General features: G+C 42.8%; 1 pseudogene; it reads right to left on the bottom strand.

Moving 5' to 3' along the window:
- Window positions 1–2,700: 2,700 nt before the first annotated feature.
- Window positions 2,701–23,450, bottom strand: LOC144827839 (GTPase IMAP family member 4 pseudogene; annotated as a pseudogene).
- Window positions 23,451–25,254: the final 1,804 nt, after the last annotated feature.

Below are 25,254 nucleotides of genomic sequence, written 5' to 3'. Positions count from 1 at the left end.
ATCACATGACTAGGTGTAGTTGGCAGCTGGCAGGGGACTGTGTATTGGCAGGGTAGGCCATCATAGCAAGAATGTGGGTGACAGAGCTGTGCACAACCCAACTTACACCTCAAACAGCACACTCTAAAAGAACTTCAAGCTAGCATTTTGTGCCCCCAGACACAGTGGAGGCTGGGCAGGGAGGCAGGACATTCCAATATCATCTGTTGGGGTGGGTTGCTCCATACATTTCTTCCAATTCAAAACTTTTGCCAGATATGAAAATAGGGCCCTCAGATCCAATCTTCACTAAACTCCTGGGCTTGCGGATAGTACAGAAGAAAGACTGCCTACTGAGGAATGCCCTGCTTTTGGAAGCCTGACCTGCTGTCGGAGAAGGAAGGCTGGACCTACTCCCTTCATCCTAGGCTAACTGAAGTTACTCCAAGAGTCATCTGACTGATCTCCTGTACAGAGTTGCAGGGAAATAAGAAGGTCTAGAGACCTCCCTGCAGCTGCCCGGCTAACCTGCTGCAGTGGAGCTGCCTGGGCCTGTCTGAGCCCTGTCAGCCTCTGCTGAAGTGAGTTTCTAATCCCCAAGAGGTCTCTCCTCAGGTCCTGGTCCCTTAACTGGTATCAGTTGAGCTCCCCCAAAAATGTTGGCTTCTTTGCAACAATGAACAGTTCAGTTTAAGCCAAGTTTTAGGTGCCCACGTGAACAGCCAACGCAAAGATCCCACAGCAGCAGCCACCAGCAACCAGAGATCTGCACTTTGCACATCTGTGGTGACTACCAATGCAAGACTCATGACTCAGCTATCCACAACACCTGACAGGATCTTTGTGCTTTAGCAACAACTGTCCACAACTTCCAGCATGCTCTTCAGTCTATAGTGAAGACCATCTACAACTCTATCCTTTTCACTGCAGCCCCTTCCATCACAAACTGGATTCTTCATGCTGGACTTTGAGCAGGTAACTTTTCAGTGGTCTCACTTGGTCCCTGTATCTGGTTTACACTCCATCATGGCCAGCCTGATAACTGCAAATGGTGTTTTGTGCTTTTAGGCACTCTACTTATTTTATGTATTTAAAGCTGAATGTTGCAAGTTCTAATGATTGGATTTTGTAGTTTGTTAAATAATTGATTACATTTTTCTCTATTTTCCTAATTTGGTATGGGACTTTATTTGTATTGTGTGTTTACTCCATTATTGTTAATCCTGAATTGTGCAAAAGCTACCAGAGGGTTACGCACAGGTTAGTTTAGTGTATTTTGTGATTCACCCTGACACGGAATGTGGCTGTTGATTGGGAAGGGTTAACATGCTACCCAAACAACAACCCAATTTCTCACACTGGTTAATATTCATTTAAAGAGAAAGGAGAGGACATTTTTGCCATATATGACCTACAATAAGTAGGTTTAATATTTATTTTGTTTTCATGTTTTCATGTTGCACATATGACAGATTTAAATGTAATCAACTGTGAGGTCCTGGTAATAGTATAATTTGGTTTTGGAAGGGATTCTATTTGGAATTACATATGTAAATTTGACATAAATGTGTTTCTCTTTTACGTATATTTTTTGTACAGGATATACGTGCGCATTAGTGTGGAACTGTTCTGCTTTATATATAGTAAATAATGATGATGTTTCAGAATTTGTGGCAGGATGGAGGGCTGGCCTCCAGTCAGAGGTGAATCCATCCATATTGGCACTGACAGGTCTAGAATGCAATAGGACACCTCTCTGTCACTTACCAGGCACACTCAGTCCAGAACCCGTATAGGACAATTTTTCATTGATCTGGGACACATGTTACTTTCTGCACTTCACACATTTGACATCATTTTTTCTGTTTGATATTTGATATAAAGTTGAAGTTGCTTCAATGAGCATTTAAAAATAGCTTATTTGTTGGAAAAGTTAAATCTGTGACAATATAAGGATTCACGCTTTGAAGGTCTGTCCGTACCTGAGACCCTAAAGTGCACTCTTTCCTGTGGCTTGGCATGATTGAAACTCAATTGAAGTAAGATATTAGCACATGCAGGTACTGTCAGTCTTCTGGGCTCCCTGTAGAGCATGCATGATGGGACTTGTAGAAGAAAACAAGAATAAGGACAAGATGAGGACAGAGCATGTTTTATTGCTAATTTATGGAGCACCAAATAGTTCTCCATGTCTATTGATACACCCCGATTTCCATGTAACTGTAGAAACCCATTATACCTAGACATGCATATTGACACGAAAATGATAAGTGATCAGGAAATAACTAAAGTTAAATCAATGCGTTTGTGTGAGAGGTCAGACTAAAGGGTAATCTAGCAGTGGTTTAGGTTATTATACACAGAGTATTGTCCAAGGGACTATTTGTTGATATCGTGAGGAGTACCCAATTCCCTTTGTCTGAACAAGGGGTCCCTCTGTGTTTAATTTACATCAGGAAATAACTCTACATAGGTTGTATAGAATACATGGTTTTGCCTTGTAAGTGTGCAGGTTTAGATTTACATATTTTATTTTCACAATGTGGGGGGAGAGCCCTTGGAGCTGTTATTGAGAGGCCTCACACCGGAAGGTCACTCCATCCTTTTGAATTTCTTAATTCCTTTCAGTGAGGAAAAGAAAGTGGGTGCCTAGTGTGGCAGTGAATAAGTGTGAAAATAAAAGCGGAGAAGCCGTCACCCACTGGCCAGGAAGCTGTTGTTTCATTTTCCATGTTCACTGCTGTTTCCGGGGTGTTTGAATATCTGGTTCAATGAAGCTGTGATGTCACTTAGCTTTTCTACCACACCTTGCTTTAGGGTCTTTAGTGCATGTCCCAAGACCCTCTTCTTCGCCTCTTCGCGGGAAGGCAGCTGTTCTTCATTAGTTCCTCCAGCTCTCCGCCTCTTTTCCCTGATCTCGTCCTCCTGTCTCCGGATCTCCTCCTCAGCGCTCCGAAACATGTCTGTGGTGTAACAGGAGGCCCCGTTGTGCTCCACCATCCCCCAGACCATTGCGATCAGCGCCTCTACCTGCTGCTTCCTCAGGGTGCCTTGAGCCTGGTTGTTGAAACCCAGGTAGCGGCCCCCGCAGCACTCAAGGACCGCTCTCAGCCTGTAATCTGCACCTTTGACATAGTCCTTCAGGGTAATTTCAGCAGCTTCCAGGTCATCCATCCGTGTGAACAGGACCAGCATGTACCTTGAGGCCCTTTCTCCGAACAGAGTCTGGATATCCCAGACGGCCCTTGCCTCTTCATCGCTGAAACGACTGGCTTGGATCACCAGGATGATGGCGTGGGGCCCGGGGGCTGACTTTACTACACATTTAGCAATCTCTCGAGCGATCACTGAATTTGGAACCACGGGGTCGAACAACCCGGGAGTGTCGACGACCACAACCTTTTGTCCGTTCCTCACACAGGACCTTTCCTTGCATTTACTTGTCACTGCATTTGAAGACGGCTTTGAGACAAACTCCTTCCGCCCGAGGATACTGTTTCCGGTCGCACTTTTCCCAGTTCCCGTCCTCCCGACCAGGACGATCCTCAGCTCATGGGTCCCTGTGAAGAGAAGAGAGCGCAGGTTACAAAGAGGTCACACACAGGACACAGGCTGCTTTCAGAAATGTCAATAACAAGGTTTTTCACAAAGGACTGTCCTCGAGTAGAAAAGGAACTGGACTTAAATCTCATTTCAGCCACATAGAACATCACAATACAGATGTCTCAGGATCACACACAACCCCAACTTTGACTAGAACTAGAACTGCTTCTCTCCCAAAATGTACCTTCTTTTCAAACCCCATCGAAACCACAAATTCTCAAAAGATATCAGCTCTTAATTAAACACCTGAAACCTTCTAAGTGAAACATTATGTCTTATTTTTTTTTCTTTTTTTTTTTCTTAGCCGGTCTTATAAGCCTGCACTCATTCCTCTTAACAGTCATCAATGTTTGCGTTACTCATTCTTAACTACAAAGATGTGAAATAAAAACCTTAATACTTGGTAATCTGAATATCAAATGTAGGGTCCCTGTGAGCTACAGGGTTTGATTTTCTAACCCTTTGGTGCAAGGACTCAGTACAGTCAACCAATATTAAACAAGAAAGCCGATTGGACTGCAGCCCTAACACTAGCCCACTAAGCAAGCTTGTAAAAGCAGTGTATTCTGGTTACCTTTTATCCCACTACATGAATTCAGGTAACAGTGGCAATCCAATTGGTCTTTCATTCATGAATACCACACCCAAATGTAGTACTAGGAATTGGGGATACGTGATTTAAATATTTATATTTAAATCATATCCTAGTGCATAAAACATGAATGATCACATAGAATGAGAAAAAAAATGCAGCAACATGTAATGAAAACAAGAAAAAGATTTTTAACATATTTTTCAAGTTTTTAACATCCTTACAAACCAAAAATATTTCTAAGCGGTATGGTAAATTTTAATTAAAGCATTGTAGTGAATGAGCAACTTTTGTGGTCTGACACCCTATGACGACCCTTAACCACCACCATTTCTTCCTGACTTTAGTGTGTTATGTTACCTTAGTCTTAATGTAGGATGGTCTTGCATATGCCTGCTTTTCTTCTGTTATATAATCTTGCTGTCTTTCAGTATAATAGTCTTGCCAAGAATAGGTGTGGGATGTTGCGTTGCAGTCTTGTGGGTTGTGGTGCACACATGTGCTCAATGTTGGATACTGAGGGACTAAGTGTATAATGTTATTTGGGTTAGGTGAATTATGACTTTGACCTATTGGCTTTGACGTGGTCTAATGTCATTCGGTTTTCTGACTTTACCTTGCTGTATGGCAGTGCTTGCCTATTGCCCTTGACAGGCTCTCATGTCATCTTGCATACTAATCTTGCTCTTTTGAGTGAATAGAGGCTTGAGTGACTCCATTTTCTGAGCTGTCGCCATTTTCTGAGCTTCCCTAGATGAGAAGCCATGTTTTCCTTCTCACTAGTTTTTCACACTTTTCAGACCAGAGAGAATTGGATCTTGTCAGAGGTATGTGCTCGCTCTGCTCTTAAGCCATAACAGACGCCTGGCCAGCTGAAGCTGTGGCCTTGGAGCAGGCTGGTGCTGGCTCTCATGAGAACGAGGGGGCGAGGCTCATCAGGAGCTTTTTCTTACGCTTCCACTGGTACTAAAGGAGGTGTCTGAGTTCTGTTTGTTTGAAGTTCAGCAAAGGGCAGACGTGCAGCTGTGGCGGTGGGCGTATAGTGTTGCCATTGTCTCCTGGTTCAGCCGGAGAACCGGACTCCCCTCTGGCGAAGTGGAAATAGGATGAACAGACAGTGGTGAGGTGTTCCACTAATCTTTAATTTTCCTACTGTTCTTGTTTACTATCTCCTTCTGTTTTCAGGTACCATACATTTATATACATATATTTGTACATATGTTTTCCTAATTGCATTTAGCAATTGCCTAATTGTTAGTTGGTTGTTGGCTACAAATGGTACAAATTGGCCTACCGTGTATCATGTTCTAATAAATATATATATATACATATATATATATACTCCGAAATACCAATTCGCCTTTTTCCTTGTAGCGGGAGGTGTGGACTCTCCTTGGCCAAATGCTTATGTTGTAGAAAGATGGGTGAATTCCCTTCTAGCAGGTAATTGTGTTATAGGAAGTTGTTCTATTCCTGGCAAGTGATGTGTTCTAAGTATTTCACCCCCAGAATATACTGACTGGCTCCTTTCTCTTGTGGTGAGGGGTATTGTGTCTGTTGTATGTAGTTCTTCCTAGGTGAGTATTTCTGTAGCCAAGAGGATCGGCTAATCGCCTCATGCACAGCGCCTGTTGCTAGGAAGATTGTTATTGTGTAAGGGTCCTCTCAGCAAGAGACAAGCTGAAAGTAATGTTATTATTCCTACCTTGGGTAAGTATTGTAGAGTATAGTATAGTATTGTATTTTTGGGTCCCATGGGAGGATATGTCTGCATGACCTGATCATTGGCAAAAAATCGGGTCATTACATTTGGCGTCATGACTCACAGGATCGAAGGAATGGAATTAAGGGGGAAAAAATATGTTTGTTTTTTTTTAAATTGAAAGCAGACGCTCAGATATCAATTGATTTATTTGCATGGGGTTTGCCTATATGGTGTACTGGCTCATGGGTGAGCTAATTGGGCTGGGTTGTGTGAGAATTGCTGTGTGTTGAAATGTGTTTTCTATAAAGGGCTTATAAATAGCTTGCTACGTTAGGTAGAAAAGGGTCTGGATCCCTTTCAAGTGTTCATTAAGAAATGCATATAAAATGTGTTCAGTTGCAACTTGAATGTAAAACGTCAGTCTATAACAGTGAAACGTGGGATGAAAATGTTTTGGATTCCTTTGAGTTTACAGACTATGGAGAATAGTGTATTCAAGCTGGCAGACAGAGGGATGCAATGGACAGAATGAAGGGTTTTATTCAACTGGAGATTAATGACATTTTAGACAGAGACAGCGGTGGTATTTTGAATGCTTTGTTTTACATGTATCATTTGAAAAAAGAATGCAGTGAGCTGAAGAAAATGCTAGTTCATGTCCAGTTTGAAAATATATCTTTGAAGACAGAATTAAACGTGTTTGATTTAGATGTGAAAAATGTAACAGTGAATCCAGTCAGGCTAAACGTCACATAGAAAGGTTTAATTAATTCTTCCGAAGAGGTTTCTCAGCCAGAAAGGAATGTGCAGGGAGATAAACAAACCAGTGTTTTAGACTTAAAGATCACCGGTTGTGGAGATAAATCAGACATAACAGTGAAGGATACATTTTGCTTTAAAAGAGAAGCGCAACCATATCATTTTGAGTGTGAACAACAGCAGATTATGCATAATTCAGACAGGTGGTCAATTCAGAAATATGAAAATGTATTTTGTGATTCAATTCAAGAGCAATGTGCCCTTTTTAGTTACAGGGAAGTTCACGGAAAAAGAGGTCACTTTTAAATTCAGATGGTGGACAAATGCAAATTATTCTGTGCTTTTGCACACTAAAAGATACTGGACAGAACAGCGTGAGAGAAAATGTGATTTGCTTATTGGAAATTGCATTAGTTATTAAATGGCCCATATAGACAGAAAATCAGTTTGCACAGGATTTCATAGAGGCAGGTTTTGTGACCCCAATCACTAATGCTTAAAATGATTTTATGCAGCTGGTGAGCAAATTTGATAATTCTTGGTGCATGACAGTTGATTATTGCAAATTGAACAAACACACATCTTCTTTAACTGATGCTGTCCCAGATATTGTTATAGAAGTGCCATGGGATTTTCTATGCAACTTTTGATATTGCTAATGGTTTTCTTTTTGATACCAATAGCACCTTAGTGACAAGAATAGTTTAATTTTTTTTCATGAGGTGGTAGGAAAACGACAGTAAAGAATTTTCTCGAATTAGTTACACCGAATTTTAGAGCATTTAGATAATGAATGCAAGTTCTTTCTGGTGGTCCTGAGAGGTTAAAGCTGTATTTCTTTAAAATAAAGGTGCATGCAGAAATTTGTTTTACCTTCTAGGAGAAAAGGGGAGAAGAGAAAGAAAAAAAAAGGCAGGAGTTTTGGAACAGAGAAAGTGTGGTTGAAATTAGACGTTAGCTGTTGAGTAGGTTGTGTTAGTTGAATTATGTGTATTCCACATGAGAAAAGAAAGTTTTACATTTCTGGGCTGTGAGCATCTTGATAGAAAAGGATTTGCAAAGTTGGGAAAAATACTGCATGTGGATTGATTTGTAGTTGGTTTGCCCTGACCTTGGTGCGATAACACGGTATTCCACAACCTCTCTCTCAAGAGGCTCTGTAAAGGAGGGGCTAGCTAGAGCAAGGAGCAGAAACGTCTCTGCTTTTTATGTTTAGCAAGGGGCCAGTTTTTGTCTGTGGACATTTTGTAAAGGGAGGGCTGCCCCGGTGAGGGGCGCAGTGAGTGAAGGATACTGCCCCAGCCCTTCTTGCTGAGTAGAGAAAAGATAGATTTGTTCCTAGAATTCAGAGGCTAAAGCATGGGTAGTATTCTTAGACAGTTCCCCAGAGCTAGAGGAAAGCTATGCAGACAGAAATGAGAATAATGTACTGTTAGAAATACAAGATAGAAAACGTGTGCTTTTGAATTGAAGTTTTATTTTTGCAAGAAAAGCGATGCTTGTTTCTTTTTCAGATTGTCATACTGCGGCACCTTGGTGTCTGTGGTGCCCAGTTCTCGTATGAGTGGGATCCCCTCCCCCCTCCCCCAACCCCCCCAAGCCTGAAGTGATCACCAGACCAGACGATGGCGGCTGATGTCATGTGGCTGATGGAAGCTGACGTCCTGTGGCTGACCTCACCGGATGGATTCTTCCTTGCCAAGGATATACAGATGAAGATGATGCAGGAGAGCTGTGTCCTACAAAGATAGACTGCTTTTTCCAAGTGAAGAGGGATCAGCAGAGTTTCCTTTACATGAGGCTGACTTTACATGCATGAGGGCTGTGTGTCTTTCACACATGGAAACTGCTTGTGTAAAAAGTGAAGAAGCGGGAACTAGAGGATGTGCTTTGCTGGAACTGTGAACTGTTTTATTAACATGGAGTTCAGACCTGACAAGAGAAGGCTGTGGGTTTTTTTCCTTTTTCACAGTGACAAATTTTTTTGGTAGGGACACTTTGCTGCAATTAGAGTAGATATTTTCTGAGCTAGAGACTGAAGAGAATCACCTATGGATGTTGCTTTTATTTTTCAGCAGGAAATCGATATTAGGTTGACTGCCTTGGCAGTAGAGTTTCCAGTTTAACCATTAGAGGCATTAGGATCATTTAAAAGCTTAATTCAACATATATCCAGATATCTGTGTGCTATTTCTAGATGGACCTGAGTTATTGCTTTTACATGAATTTAGGTAATGCAGTCTTTGCTTGCTCTACAGTGATTATCATATCTTTTGCAATGCTTTTCAGTTCTATGATATAGTTTTTCAAACACAGCCATGATTTGCTTTGAATGAAATGTTTTTGTGTAGCCACTTCAGCACCAACGTTGCTGTTTCACCACATGCTTCTTAGAAGCTGTGTTTTTGATTGTGAAATGTGTTTTTTTCCTTTGTAGGTATGCTTTTAATTATGACCTGAAGTTTTGTGTCTTTCAATTTAGAAATATAGTTTTAGATGGTTTTGCATTCAATTGAAACATGCAGTGCTTCAATGATAGTTTTGTTATTCAGTTATGACATACAGTTGCTAGTTGCTTTGCAATGATTCAATTTTGCAGTTAAAATATGCAGTGCTTCACTCATAATCGTGTCTTTAGTTAAGAGATTTTGTTTTTAATATATGTGAATGGTGATGATCGAGGTTCATGGGATGCGATGTAGTGAATGAGCAACTTTTGTGGTCTGACACCCTATGATGGCCCTCAACCACCACCATTTCTTCCTGACTTTAGTGTGTTATGTTACCTTAGTGATAATGAAGGATGGTCTTGCATGTGCCTGCTTCTCTTCTGTTCTATAATCTTGCTATCCTTCAATAGAATAGTCTTGCCAAGAATAGAAGGTGTGGGATGTTGAGGTACAGTGTTTTGGGTGGTGTTGCACACGTATGCTCAATGTTGGATACTGAGGGATTAAGAGTATAATGTTATTTGGGTTAGGTGAACTATGACTTTGACCTATTAGCTTTGACATGGTCTAATGTCATTCTGTTTTCTGACTTTACCTTGCTTTATGACACTGATTGCCTATTGCCTTTGACATGCTCTCATGTCATCTTGAATGCTAATTTTACTCTTTTGCGTGAATAGAGGCTTATACTTGAGTGACTCCATGTTCTGAGCTGTCGCCATGTTCTGAGCTTCACTAGGTGAGATGCCATGTTTTCCTTCTCACTTGTTTTTCGTACTTTTCAGACCAGAGAGAACTGGATCTTGTCAGAGGTATGTGCTCGCTCTGCTCTGAAGTCATAAGAGACGCCTGGCCAGCTGAAGCTGTGGCCTTGGAGCAGGCTGGTGCTGGCTCTCATGAGAACTAGGGGTGAGGCTCATCAGGAGCTTTGTCTTACGTTTCCTCTGGTATTAAAGGAGGTGTCTGAGTTCTGTTTGGTGAAAATTCAGCACAGGGCAGACGTGCAGCTGTGGCAGTGGGGTGTATAGTGTTGCAATTGTCTCCTGGTTCGGCCGGAGACCGGACTCCCCTCTGGCAAAGTGGAAACAGGATGAACAGACAGTGGTGAGGTGTTCCACTAATCTCTAATTTTCCTACTGTTCTTGCTTACTATCTCCTTCTGTTTTCAGGTAACATACATGTATATACATATATTTCTACATGTTTTCCTGATCGCATTTAGCAATTGCCTAATTGTTAGTTGGTTGTTGGCTACAAATGGTACAAATTGGCTTACCGTGTATCATGTTCTAATAAATATATGTATACATATATATATATATATATATATATATATATATATATATATATATATATATATATATATACACATATATATATATCCTGAAATACCAACTCGCCTTTTTCCTTGTAGCGGGAGGTGTGGACTCTTCTTGGCCAAATGCTTATGTTGTAGAAGGACGGGTGAATTCCCTTTTGGCAGGTAATTGTCTTATAGGAAGTTGTTCTACTCCTGGCAAGTGATGTGCAAATTCTAAATATTTCACCCCCAGAGTATACTGACTTGTTCCTTTCTCTTGTGGTGATGGGTATTGTTTATGATGTATGTGGTTCTTCCTAGGTGAGTATTCTGTAGCAGAGAGGATCGGCTAATTGTCACATGCACAGCGCCTGTCGCTAGGAAGATTGTTATTGTGTAAGTCCTCTCAGCAAGAGACAAGGTGAAAGCAGTGTTATTATTCCTACCTTGGATAAGTATTGTAGAGTATAGTATAATATTGTATCTTTGGGTCCCAAGGGCGGATATGTCTGCATGACCTGATCATTGGCAAACAATCAGGTAGTTACAAGCATTACACAAAAGGCTATTCTCTTGAGTTTCTTAAGATGGATCACACAGTATGCCCTGGATTGGAAAGCTTAGATATTTTTTATTAGAGCTCTGCAATGCATATGAAAATATGCTCGATGGTGTAGGACAGCTTTTGCATGGGTTCCGAAATCAACGTACCAACTTAAGGCGCATAGCTCGGCAATATGGTGCGACTTCTACTGATAATTCTGGTGTGAAGACCTCCTCCAAGTAATGGTCCAATACATGGGTTTATTTAGAATTTGGCCCCTGATTTTATTTATTGGTTATAAAACAAATAGGACTTGGAATCACTAAAATATATACACGTCCAAACTACCATAGAGTAAAATATGTAATCTCTGTCCACCCATTAATTCTAAGTAGCTGTTGTTTATCAGTAGGTGTAGATAGGGAACTCCACTAGGAATGAGACCACATTCACAATGGAGGAACTAGTCAAGGTCTTAAAAAATTGTTCTCTTGCTCAACCCTTAGTAGATGGCAACAAACATGCAGCCTGTACTTAGGAGACAGGAGTGTAATGAATTTTAAAACACCAATATATTAAATAAGTAAGATAAAGCCCACAGGAAAATTCCAACACCAATTTATAAAAAAGAGGAAATATTTTTCTGATTAAAATCACACTAAATTAGCAAAAACCCAATGTAGCTAACAGGAAGTATAATTTTTTCGAAGCATAAACACTTTCCAGTGCCTAAAAGCCAAAGCGTCAATTTGAGACTACTGTATGGGGACAAAGTCAAAGTCAAAGCCGCGAAGGGGAGGCCTCAGGAAAGATTTACCTTTTTGTTTTTCTAGAACATTCTCTCTTGACGTTGATCGAGGCTCATTTTCAGGTTGGGGTTTAAGTCAATGAGACCTCAGTGAAATCCTGGAAGTTTTGAGCTCTGGAGCTTTCAGTGGGCTGAACCTGAAATCCAGGCTGGGTCACAGTTCAACACCGGTGGCATGACTCGAGTCGACGGGTGAGTCACTTTATGGAGCGTTTTACAAAAACTGCTTCAATCCTCTCCAAACTTCTGGATCTTCTTTCAGAAGGTCCTCTCTAGGACTCCAAGGGCCTAAATTAAAAATCCAAGGTCCTAGAAGCTCTGAGATGGTCTTTGGGGTCCTTGGACTATGTTTCCCAGAATGCACCTGGCCAAATCATTAAAAGTCCCTTGGCCGCTGTCCTGCTGGACTCTTCTTAGTGGAGAGGATGCAAGCTCTGTTAAGCTCTTGCTTTCAGGGAGTTCACTTCTTCACTTCTTGAAGCAAGGCAAAGTATTTGGGCTGCAGTTCCACAGTGTGCAGCAGGTGCAATCCTTGAGAGTACAATCCTTTGTGGTTCAGGCCAAGATTCCAGCAGGGCAGTCATTCTTCTCCTTGTATTTTCAGGCAGGTATCTGAGTTGCTGGGCAGCTCCCCCATATTTATCCAGTGTTCTTGGGCAACTATCAGGGCAGCACCCTTGACCAATGGGGTGCAGAGTGCCACCATCAGGTATGACCACTTCCTCTCAAGTGTTACATAGTCTGGTCTCCCAGAAAACACTATTCTTCCCACATCTAAAATGGAGGTTAGGATCTAGCTAAGCCAACCTCTGGTGTGGCTAAGTTTCCCTAACCCATACATTCCAGACACTCTGCTAATCTAATTACGGGGGCTCCTGTCTGGCTGGGGATTCAGGGTGTGGGGATGAGCCTGTGTCCTGTCCTAACCCTCTTTGAAGACCAGTTTGGTTATTCCATCCCCATCTTGCCTTTTTATCCAAAGCAGCAGTTGCCCTCCACCAGGTGCTTTTTTTGTCTCAGCTCAGGCCACTACACACCTCAGTAAATTAGCTTGGCTCAGTCGGGCAGATGCTGGCCAGTCAGAGAAGGCCTGCTGGAAACCTGGAGTTTGGCTCATCAGAAAAACTAGTTTTGTAACTTATATTCTGTGTCAGTTATAATATGTCCAACAGTGTCAAGTTGTTGGATATATTCTAACTAATATTTTTGATACTTTGAAACCTATTTTTAGCTCACTTCCATCAATAGTTATACTTTAATAAAGTAATCCCATTTTAGCCTACAGAGCCATTTTGCTCGAATGGGGAAACAAGCATTTGTAATGCAATAGATCTCACAATCAGTGAAATGCTAAACTTTGATAGATTTTTTTGTCAAAAAATATCTCAGCAGTAGCATAAGTAATACAATAAATTCCACCAAGCAAGGAAAGGGTGCAGTACCAAAGGCTGTTACTAGGTGTCCCAGTGGAATTGTAAAGGGACCTCCTTTAGCCACATACGGTACTGTCCCCTTAATGCAATATCATTTGCAACACCAACAGCCTTAACTTTCATTAATGCAAGACCTATTGCATTACAAATGCTTGTTTAAACAGAGAAGCGTGATTAAAACATCTGACCGTGTCCTGTGACACAAATGAAACAAAAGGCCAAAAGCCTTAATGTATTAACTTGAAAACAAAGCACAATGAACATGTCCCTTATGGCTTTAAAAGAAAGAAAGTGATAAAAAACAAGTCTTAACATTTGCATGTCATTCATATAATTCATGTGTCTAGTGAAATAGTTCTTCTATTTTTCTGTACCTGTCCACAAAGCTTAAGGCAGGTGTGCTAATTAAAATCCTCTGATTGCTTAAAAATATATATATTAAACCTGTGTCTCAAAGAAAACTTGTAACAATCTCTTAACACACCGTCCATATTTTTTGCAATGCTTACTGCAACAGAACATCCATTTAAGTGATCTGATCTGACACAGTCACCTCACAAAAGAGCTCATTTGAAATGTATGGAAATCCTCTATATAGGGTCCTTGTTAGCTTATCATCAACAAAGCACTTTCAATCAATAGATAACTTGGCAATGATACATCTCAATGTTTAATCACATTACAAGCAAGACCAAAAGCTCTTCCAAAAAATAGCGTCAGCTTACAAAACAGCTGTAAGGTCACTTTCAAGAGCACAGGTGATCATTTACGTCCTTTCAGCTGATGGGTGAGAGCAGCCAGCAAAAAACACAACTGGGCCAAGGGTGATCATTTACACCAACAAGGAAAAGTCACATAAATAACCCAGTGTAACACGTATTTACTTTTTATAAATACTAGGTAGAATGCAGGAAACAAGGAACATAGTTGAAAACAAAGAGAGTTAACTCACAATGTCGAACACGTGTGCACTGACACAAAATGTATAGAAGTGCTAGAATGAAAGGAGGTGATGGTGGCTAAATAGGAAATGTGGGCATTGACAGTCCAGTTACAACAGTAAGTGTAAATGTACTTTACATTACACAGAACTTAACAGAAATAACTGAAACAAAAAAAAAAGGCCGCACACAAAGCATCGTGATTCGGTAATGCCAAACAAAGCAAACCGAAGTTAGGAGAACAATTTTTAAGAACAGAGGCACACTGCCTCAGAAATAGCCGTTAGCTATTCAATAAAACATAGAAATTATAGCTGCATTTGTTTTGTTTTTTTGTTTGGCTAGAATCGGGCCTTCTGCAGAAGAACTGGCAAGTAGAGGGTAAAAAGGCACCACGGCTTCTGCGAGAGAAAATTAGGCAGCCCGTGACAGCTCAGAGAGAGACTAAATAATGATGTACAGAAGTGGCATGCTATAAAAGTTATGATGTTGCGATCCGAGTAGATGTTCCTCGTAGAAATTCTTATCAAGCCCTGGCACACATACAGTGTTTTAAGTTAATAACTTATAGCAAGGAAACAAGTATGGCATATACAGGTATATTTAATGTGCTCTTATTGTAGCTTCAGCCAACACGTGTTTCATCAATCGGGACATGAGACTTACGACTTCCTCAGAGCTTTATGTATACTGGAAAATGTTTTGAGTCTTCTGGCTGGTTATAATTCCGTCCCAGCCTTAGTGTGGCTGGCAAATTCCAAGAAGAGTAGTTGCTTCTGTCCTAAATGTATCTGACACACACGATTCAATGTTGTCAACAAAAACAATGGGTCCACAGATTCCAGGTCTATATCTGTTTTCACAATTTTTATAGAGGCAAAGGAATCATACTCACAGCTCTGGGCCCTATGAGCTTCAAAATTCCAAAGTTTTGAGGAAAGTGTGAGTATGTATTCCTGTTCTGTAGATGTATTAATTTGAGGCTAAATCCTTTTTCCTTGGGTGCAAAGTGCCGTTCAGACGTAAAGGATTCATTCCATTACGTCTGAACGGCACTTTGCACCCAAGGAAAAAGGATTTAGCCTCAAATTAATACATCTAGAGAACAGGAATACATACTCACACTTTCCTCAAAATGATTCAATGTTGTGTCTGTACGTTCTTATTAGATGGCGTATTTTGTCAGCGAGCAATGTGCTGTGTCTGACAAAAACACAGTATGAGAAGAAAAAAAATATTGTGACAAATTACACAATAAACAATAGTGCTCATGACATTTACAACAAAAATGTGAGCAAGAATGTTTCAATGTATACATTTTTTATTTTTTTGTTATAGTTTATTTTCTTACAGTTTCAAATGCCGAGAACTTGGTCCAGGGGCATTAGAACGCTTTACAAGAAAACCAGAATACAGTAGAAAGGTACCGTTTTTTTTGGGCAACCGTAGATTGACTGATTCGCCCAGAATCACAGGATGTTGATTCTCTGTTCCAAAATCAACATCTGCGGCCATTAGGCCACATTAGGTATTTGTATATGGACATGAGGAACAATGGTGTACATTGTACGTTAAACTGTATTTCTGCATTACATATGAGTATCAACGTTCAAATATTTGATAAACTATAAATGTACAAAAACACAAATGCTACAACATAATAAATATGCGCTGAAGATTGACAATGCCCCAGCTAAGACCCAAAAAGTGTCAATTTTTAAATGCATTTAAAATGCTTGCAGAAATATTTTCCCTTCCATACACGCCTTCAGTTGAGAGACAGTGCGCATTTCCAAAGTCCAGCAATTGCTGCGGATTTCCACATGCCCCACTGTGGTAGCATGGGTATCAGAAGCATACACACAGGATGCCCACCCCTGAGCAGCAGCCCACCACTAGGACACATTGCTATTGTGTGTTGTGGCCAGGGGACCAAGGTTTCTTTGATACATGGGTGCAGCTTCAGCCACACCCCCTGCTCGGTGCCTGTGCAAGCAAATGACACAGACCCGACCAATCATTAGAAAAGGCACATTCCAGCGGGGGAGGAAGGAGGAGGCACCTATTGAACACACATAGGGACTGGAGAAACAGCTGAAATCATTTGTGCGGGGCAGGGGTTATTTATACAAGTGTGCGCACCGCTGCTCATTGGGAGTTAACTTTTACAACTAGAAGGTTACCCAGATCGCTGCAGTCAGTGTTCAACCTACTGAGCCTTTTTGTGAGCCACAAATACCAACATGTTCATGGTAAGTTTCGAGCATGCTGCGCTGCCGAAGAAAAACAACTGAAACAATTTATAAGTACGATCGGAACAGGCAATAATAATGCATCAGACAGCACGTAAGGACTGCGTGTGTGCTGCTGCTCGTTCCCGCTGCAATACTCCATGGGAGTGCCCTTCTAAGTAAAGGTGGGACATGTACCCACCATTAGCCATTTTCAGGCTACAATTATAAAATGACAAACACAACAGCCAATCCAAAGCGTGGGAGGAGTCAGACCCCACAAAATACAGACAACAGATAGCCTAACAGCGCATGCGCAGTATAGGCTCGACCTAAAAAGATTTTTCCCTCACCAGGGCATATACAACATCTGTTATAATGTGCCTGCTAATAGTTACAATGCACCCCACCCTGGGGCACCTATGGGAGTCCATAGGGATGACTTATATGTCCAACGTGAGGTAGTTTGAGACCATGGAAGTACCTTTAAATCCAAAGTTCAATTTGCATATAATTTACTTTTAGGAGCAGCCTCAAAAGCAGGGCTGCCTTTAAAATAACAACAGGCAACACATCAGTGCAAATTTAAGTGCATTAAATCTACTGGACTTCTAAATCTACATACGCTACCACATGATAGCAGCTCACAGGTAGGTTGTCATACCAATTGTATTTATACCTAATTTCCATATGCCTTTTACACAGAGCCTTGGCCCTGGTTCTGGTTAGCAGAGTTTAGAGCATAATCAGAGCTGGTCACCACCAGTATAAATAAATTGGGGTGATCAGATCAACAAGGATGACTTTCTTACACTCACCCCCTTATGAAAGGTGAAAAACCTACAACCTGCTAATTCTCATCAGCGAAGTGGAAAAATCTGGAAAATCCATCTGCATTGTAATGGACAGTCCCAGGTCTGTGTTCCATGGTAAAGTGCATCCCCTGTAGAGAAATGGACAACCTCAACAGTATATGATTCTCTCTCCTCACCCGCATGAGCAATCTGAAAGGTCTATGGTCAGTTTCAACATGGAAGTGATTAGCAAACAGGTATGGTCTCTGCTTCTTCAGGGACCAGACCACAGGAAAGGCATTCCTCTCAATGGTACTACATCTTTGTTCTTTGGAGAGTAGTCACCTGCTAATTAAGGCAGCTGTCTGATCTTGGCCTTCTTAAATTACTTGTGCCAACACTTCCCTAATCTCTTGTTCTGAAGCATCTGTCTGAACCACAAATTCCTTTGTGTACTCAGGGGCCAGTAACACTGGTGCTGAGCACATATACGCCTTCAGATTGTCAAAAGCCTTCTGGCACTCTGGAGTCCAAATTACTTTCTTAGGCATATTCTTTTTGGTGGCTTTTCCAAGGGGACCCACAATAGTCCCATAGTTCTTTACAAACCTTTTGCAATACCCATTGAGGCCAAGAAAGGCCCTGACCTGTGTTTATGTTTTAGGAGCTTCCAAATCCAGAATGATCTGCATTTTGGGTTGGAGAGGATGTAAATGTCCTCCACCTACAAGGAGGCCCAGGCACATCACTGAACCCTGTCAGAGTTGGCACATGCTGGCCCTAATAGTCAGGCATGACTGTTGCAGGGCCAGAAGCACTTCCTTCAGGTGGATCATGTGATCCTCCCAGCTGGAACAGTCTGCAGATATATCGACCAGGTAAGCTATACTTAACTGTTCCAATCCAGACAGGACCCTGTTCACCAAGCTTTGGATGGTGGAAGGGGCAGTTTTTATATCAAAGGGCATTACTTTGAATTGGTAGTCTCCCTCTGGTGGGGAGAATGCTGACCTTTCCTTTTGGTCCCTTTGCTGAGGGCAATCTGCCAGTAGCACAGTCTCGGCCGGTGCAGGTAAAAGCGGTGGGGTGGTGGAGCAATGGCGTGGCACAGGGCAGATGGGAGGCGGATAAGTTGACAGGGGATGGAATAGGTCTTATTTATTTATTTAATTTTACCTATTCCATCGTCTGTTGACTAATCCCCATCCCCCCCCCCCGCCCGCCGCCCCACCGTGCGTACTCGTGCCGGCCTCCGTTGCAGTAGCATAAGGTCATGGCAAATGTACTCAAGTACTTTGCATCCCCTAACCTATCAATTAGTTCCTCAGCTCTAGGTATAGGGTGAACATCAGTCTTAGTGACTGCATTCAACCCTCTTTAGTCCAAATAAAACCCACATTCCTTTTCCCCCTTTGAGGATTAGTTTTAGGTACAAATACCACTGGACTGGCACCTGGGCTATCAGAGTGTTTAATTACCCCCAATTCGAGCATCTTTGCTACTTTGGCCTTGATACTGGCTCCGACCTGGTCAGACAACCCATACAACTTATTTTTGACAGGTAGGCTGCCACCAGTGTCAGTGCCATGTATGCAGCAGTTGATGATACCTGAGGTCAAAGAGAACAGACCAGGAAATTGCTCCAGCACCTGTTTGCAGTCTCCGTGATGCTAATCTGCCATTTTGGGAGCGAACATCATTCCTTTCACTGACCCATCTTGCACATTGTTAGAGAGGAGGTTTGGCAATGGCTTAGTATCCCCCTATTCACCTTCATCTGTGGACATCAGCATGGTCATACCTGCGCTTTCTTAGTGGGGTTGCAACCTATTGACATGCAGGATGCCCAGGTAGAAAACCTCAACCTTCTTCTCTAGGACTAGATAGAGCCAAGTCCACTAGTCCTGGAGGGCCCAGTTAGCTACTGGCTCCAACACCCACACCAATTGTCCTGGTTTGTACTCAGGCATTGTAGCCTTCTGGTCATACCAAAGCGTCATGATTCTTGAATGGCCTCCATTTTCCTGCTTGCTTTGTACATGTGATCTGCCATGCAAGATCTTAGGCCTGGTACATATTCCAGTGAGTTCTCCTGGCATTCCTTGAAAGGCTTTTCCCAAGACTCTCTCACCAGGCGCAATAGCCCTCTTACAGAGTGCCCAAACTACAATTAAAGGGGCTAAAGGCCACCCCTTTTTGTGACCCCCCTGGATGCAAAGAGTATACATGGGAGGAGAGTCAGACAAACTCAGAATCATGCCCTTCATGGTCTTATTGAACCTTTCCACCAGACCATTAATCTGTGGGTGATAAGGGGTGAACTTGTAGGTAACACTACATTCTTCCCACATCACCTTCAGATAGCTAGACATGAAATGTGTGCCTCTATCTGAAAACACCTCCTTTGGGAGACCTCCTCTTGTAAACATGCCAAGAAGGTTCCTAGCCACTGACGTAGCAGTTCCTGTCCTGTGGGAGTATTGCTTCAGGATAGCTTGTGGCATGTTCCACTACTATAAATATATATGTGTTCTCTGATGCAGATAAAGGGTCTAGAGGACCAACAATACCCACCCCCACCCTCTCAAAGGGAGTCACAACCCACTGCCAGTAGTATCAAGGGAGTCTTTGGTTTGCCAATGTCTTGCTACTGATCTGACAGGTTTCTCAGGAGCTACAGAACTCCCTCACTTTGGAAGACATGTTGGGCTGATGGAAGTGGTTGGATAACTGGTTTCAAGTCTTATTCTGCCCCAATTCACCTACTAAGGAGATGTCATGGCTTTATGTCAGGTGGAATTCTCTATACTTGTGTGGGGTCACCAACTTTCTGGTGGCTCCTTCCTTGAGGTCTCTGGTCTCAATAGATAAGACACCCTCATACCTGTAGACTTTGTGAAATACACAGACATCACCCCCTCCTGCCCAGAGGTGGTCTGCCTCAGGCTCTCAAGAGTGGGACACTCTCTCTGTCCCTGACAAAACTCCTCTCTGGTGGGTCCACCAGCTCCTGTCTAGGCAAAGTCTGACAGATCTTGCAGGGGTGGAATCCCTACCTCATAGGTCAGATCCTCCCCCTTTCGAATTCTCTAGGCTGGTTCACCCGACCCAGTGCCCTTCCACTTGTCATTGGATTCTTGGCCCATTGTTCCAGGGTTACCACACATACTCACTTGGGTAGATCCAGCATCCTTGCATGGACCATTCTCGCTACCCCTTACCAGTCAGGTGCTTTGAGATCATTTCTCAGTAGACACTCTACTGTAAGTACAGAAGACACAATTAACTTCTTAGGGCCTGTCAAACCTCTCTATTTCAACCTCATTGTTGCCATAGGATGGAGTTTGGCTCTGCTGTCTGCATAGGTGTCCTGTGAAATATACATAAGGTATGATTTGCTCTGGAGAAACTAGTTCCTCTGTGACCATAGTCACACTGGCTCCTGTATCTCACAGAGCCTCAACCCAAATTCTATTGATTTTAGGTCTCTACCTGTCCATCTTTATTCTGTAAGGCAAGGCAGCCAGGATTGCAATGTTCTCCTACCAAAGGACACCAAGGTTGTCTCTGTTAACCCCTTCTCCATTTCCGGGCAAATCTCTACTCCTAGACCTATGCTGACAATCCCCTGGGACTGCACAACAATTGGGGGGTGGGCTTCTTTGTGCAGATAGCGTATCCTCTTTTCTGTCCTTACTAATGGCTGTCATAACACTTCCCTGCCTTCAAAAGTTCAGGGAATTTTCCTGCCTTTTCAGGATCAATGGACTTCCCCTGATACTTCCTCCCTGTGAAAGTGGATTGGCTCGGGATCCCTCCATCCTGCATCGGTTTTTGTGGGTCTTATAATTTTTTTTAAGCCTGGGCGTAAAACTCAGCTCGCAACTCCACGTTTCGCAACTCTGCATTCAGCGTAGAACGCGGAGTTGCAAATAAGTCCGCACACTGCAACTTTTTTGTGTTTTTGTGCCCGAAATGCATTTTTGCGTGTGCAGAAGTGACTTATTGGGTACCCCCAATCACTGACAAGATTTCTGAGACATTCATGAGTGTCACAAGATGTGCTTGGTGGTCGCATGGTCCTGCCAGAGTTTGCGGTTGCCAACATGTCATTTGGAGTTGCAGTGGGGGTTTCGTGACAATTGCGATCCTGAACACGCAGTGTAGTGTAGTTCCTATTTCCCTAATAGGCTCTGCACATTGGAATAATATGCACAATAGTTTTGGCATAGGACTGTTGTCAGTATGCCTCTATCGAGTACATTAAACTTAATTACATTGTATGTCAGCTAACTCAGAGGCCATTAAAAACTCCTTGAAAAAAAGAAGGCAGGAGTTTCTGGCAACCGCATAAACATGACAACTTTATTTCCCTTTAGAACCAGAACATGTCTCAAAATCATGGAAACAATAGATAACAGTTTCACTCAGTCAATCATGCATGCTTAGTTTCTTCAGTGTTACACAGAAATAGATAGACAGGCATTTCAATAAGAGGATTTATTGAACAGTCTTGGTTCTCGCGTAAGAGATATGATCTGTTACAATCGCAAGACAGTATGCGAGATATATTACGTACAGTATAAGCAGTAAAAAGAAATAATACTGCAATAGCATTGTCTTTTAGCTATGACACATATTCACATACACATACATAAATAAACACAGGCTAAAAAGTGGATACTCGTCTAATGCTTCTAACTAAGTCTACCCCAGTGTACCTAGCCTAAGTGTAGTACAAGGTAAAAAGTAGGTGCTGTATTCTATAGTATGGTAAGCTATAGTATTATATGCCAAGAGTCCATCTAGGTCCTAGTCTGCTCCATACCTTAGAATGGGAGAGGTGGCAATCTCTATCTGGGTCTCAAACTCTAACACCCAGCGAAGGCAGTCAGAACACTGGAAGCTGGATTCTCTGCGAGCAGGGATGACAGCATCTGGTCAGTGTGTCAAGCTGGGACACAAATTCCCCTGGGGTCGTGGTGTCTTCTGAACTTGCTGAGGTGAGCCAAGCCAAATCAAGCCGTGGTTTGCCTTGATAAGGGAAGGTATATTTATACCTGGTAGGTGGTTTGGAATTTTAGCATTTACGTAAAGTCGGGCAGAGGATGATGTCATGAATGAACCCTTAAGGCACAGCGGTTCATGCATAATAAATGAGTTCTTGGAGAAATCAATAATTCTAGGCTACGGAAAGTCCCAATGGCTTAAGGGTCTGGTTTCTAAGAACTCGTTACATCGGGCTGGATGGATGTGGGTGACCATGCCTGTATTTGGATAGCATGTCTAATGCCTAAATAAGGACTGGGATCTTGTGCCTAAATAAGGGCAATGCGAATTGTGCCTATATAAGGACATGATTCAGGAAAACCTATATACGGACATCTAAATCGAAACACATGAGCAGGATCTACCACAACTGCAATATGGAGATGGTTCTCTCCCCGAGCAGCATCAACACATTCTTGAAATGATGATTTGGAGTAAAAACACTAGTCAAATTGAAATTTGGCTATATTTTTTATCCTGCAATGAGTCCTTTTTCTTTTTTTACTTTTTTTAAGAGGAAGGAAGTGCCCCAGAGTCTTTAACTTCCTGTTCCTGCCCAGCAGGATCCTCCCAGTGCTTTTTCCATCTCCTGGTTACTTTCATTCTTGTACAAAGGAAACATATTCACAGTTGCCTACATTTTCTCCACGTGAAATTAATTTGCAATATTGACTCAATCCATTACTATGTAGCCTAGTAGTCTGCTAATATGCCTTTCATTCAGTAGGCCCTGAGCTACTCATCATGGGTGCATCAAACAACTGTGTCTGTTGATTTTAAACATCATTAGACCATGCATAGCATTGGATTGAAATACAAAATGTGTTTTTTGTGGTATTCAACTTTTTTTTCTGTGTTAAATTCCTTTGTTAGAGGTGTGTGGTTATAACTGCAAACCTTTTTAGCAATGTTCATTTTCATTTTGGAATTGTTACATTAAAGATGTGTTCTTTAGCAAGCCTCCTTTTTCCGGCTAGTGTGTGAGTGTGTTTTCAATAGTAAACCAGCAATTGCCTTGGTTCCCCATGTGGCCAGGGGCCATTTTGTAAAGTCTGTGTCCATAGACCTGCTTGAGTTTGTTGTTTTCCAGGCCTCATGCTTGCTGTTTGTGATCATGTGGCTGGAGGCCATTTTGTTATGCCGAGCAACTTCCAAGGACCGTTCTCCTGTCGACAGTGCCACCGCACCTTCACCCACTTACGGAACCGGACAGCTACCGCCAACCCATCGGATGCCAATGCCTCCAAACCCCAGAGCTGCATCCTCCTCAAAGTACGCTCCCTGCAAAGACACGCTGTGGAAGTCTGAGACCTCTTCGACACCCTCACGCTCGACGTTGCCTTCCTCACAGAGATCTGGGCCAATGCTAGCTCTGCCCCAGCATTGCAACCCCCATCCCAACGGGTATTAGATCCCGAGGAAAGACTGCCCTAACTGCCCTGGAAGAGGCCTCACCATCATCCACAAAAGCTACCTCTGACTGATAACATCCACTTCAAATGACAGCTCACCTCCCATGGAAAAAGTCAATTTCGAGATCCCGCCCAACCCAAAAATGACACTTTGTGAAACACTTGTCTACAGACCCACCCGGACCTCGCTCCCTATTCTGCAACACCATTACAGACTACATCACCCCCCATGTCCTCACCTTCATGGATTACGTACTGCTCGGAGACCAGATCTTCCAACTAGACAACCTCAGTGACCACATCTCCAACACACTAATAGAGAACATTGCCAACATTTGGCAGAAGCAACTCGTCTCCAACCCCACCCACATGGCAGGACACACTCTCAACCCCATTTTCACAAGAGGATACAACATCCGCGCCAGTCACAACACGGAACCTCTCTGGATGGATTTCAATGCCTCCACTTTACTTGCTCAAAACCCAAACACACATGCCCACAAACCCCTCCCATGCAGAAACTGGAGTAAGATCACTGAAGAGCATCTCGCCTCCGCCCTCAGCTGCACTCCTCTGCCTACCAGGACAGACCCCAACACTGCAGCCAATGACCTCCACTAATAAATCGCAGACTACGTCAACATTCTAACCCCCCTCCAGAACTCTGACAGACGACACAGCCCAAAAGCCTCCTGGTTCACCACGGACCTCCGAGAATCCAATCACTTGTGATGACAACTGGAGAAAGCATTGAGAAACAGCAGAACACCAGAAGCACGTACAGCCTACAGGGCCACCATCATGGCTCCCCACCAACTCATCAGATCTACCAAGAGAAACTTAATTCAGGACAGAATCCTTTCTAAATCCCACAGCTCCAAGGAACTCTTCACCATCATACAAGAATTCACCAGACCCCACAGCAAAACCACTGACGTCCCTCCTTCCCAGGACCTCTACACCAAACTCAGCTCCTTCTTCCACCACAATATCAGGACATTCTATGATAACTTTGATGACCAAGACCAAGGCACCGACCCAACACCATCCACCAACAACTTCACCCAGGAGACCCTCCTCACCTGGACCCCTGTCACCGTGGAAAACACCGCAAAGACTATGAAGAGCATCTACTCCAGAGCACCCATTGACCCCAGCCTGCCTCACATCTTCCATAGGGCAGCCTCCCCCATCTGACCAGAATTACGAAGGACAATCAACTGTGCACTCGAAACAGGCACATTCCCCAATGACTGGAAACGCGCTGAAGTCAAACTCCTTCTCAAGAAGCCCTCTACAGACCTGACGAACCTCAAGAACTACAGGCCTGTCTCTCTCCTACACTTCCCCGACAAGGTTTTCTAGAAAATCATCAACACCTAGCTAACACACTTCATAGAAACAAACAACATCCTCGACTCATCTCAATACGTATTTCATAGCAACCACAGCACTGAGACTGCCTTCCAAGCCGCCACCAATGACATCCGCACCATCCTCGATCAAGGCCACACTACAGTCCTCCTTCTACTAGACCTCTCTCTGGCAGAACACAAAAAATAAGACTCCCTCCCTTCCTCTCTGAAGCCATAGAGCTCATTCTCGCCCTCACCAAGGAACCCGACATCATCAGACACAGTTTCCAGGAAGGAAT

Source organism: Lissotriton helveticus, chromosome 4_1 (genome assembly GCF_964261635.1).
Source record: "Lissotriton helveticus chromosome 4_1, aLisHel1.1, whole genome shotgun sequence".
Taxonomy (NCBI): Eukaryota; Metazoa; Chordata; class Amphibia; order Caudata; family Salamandridae; genus Lissotriton; species Lissotriton helveticus.
The sequence above is the reverse complement of the archived record's forward strand: the minus strand, read 5'-3'. Positions and strand labels throughout refer to the sequence as shown.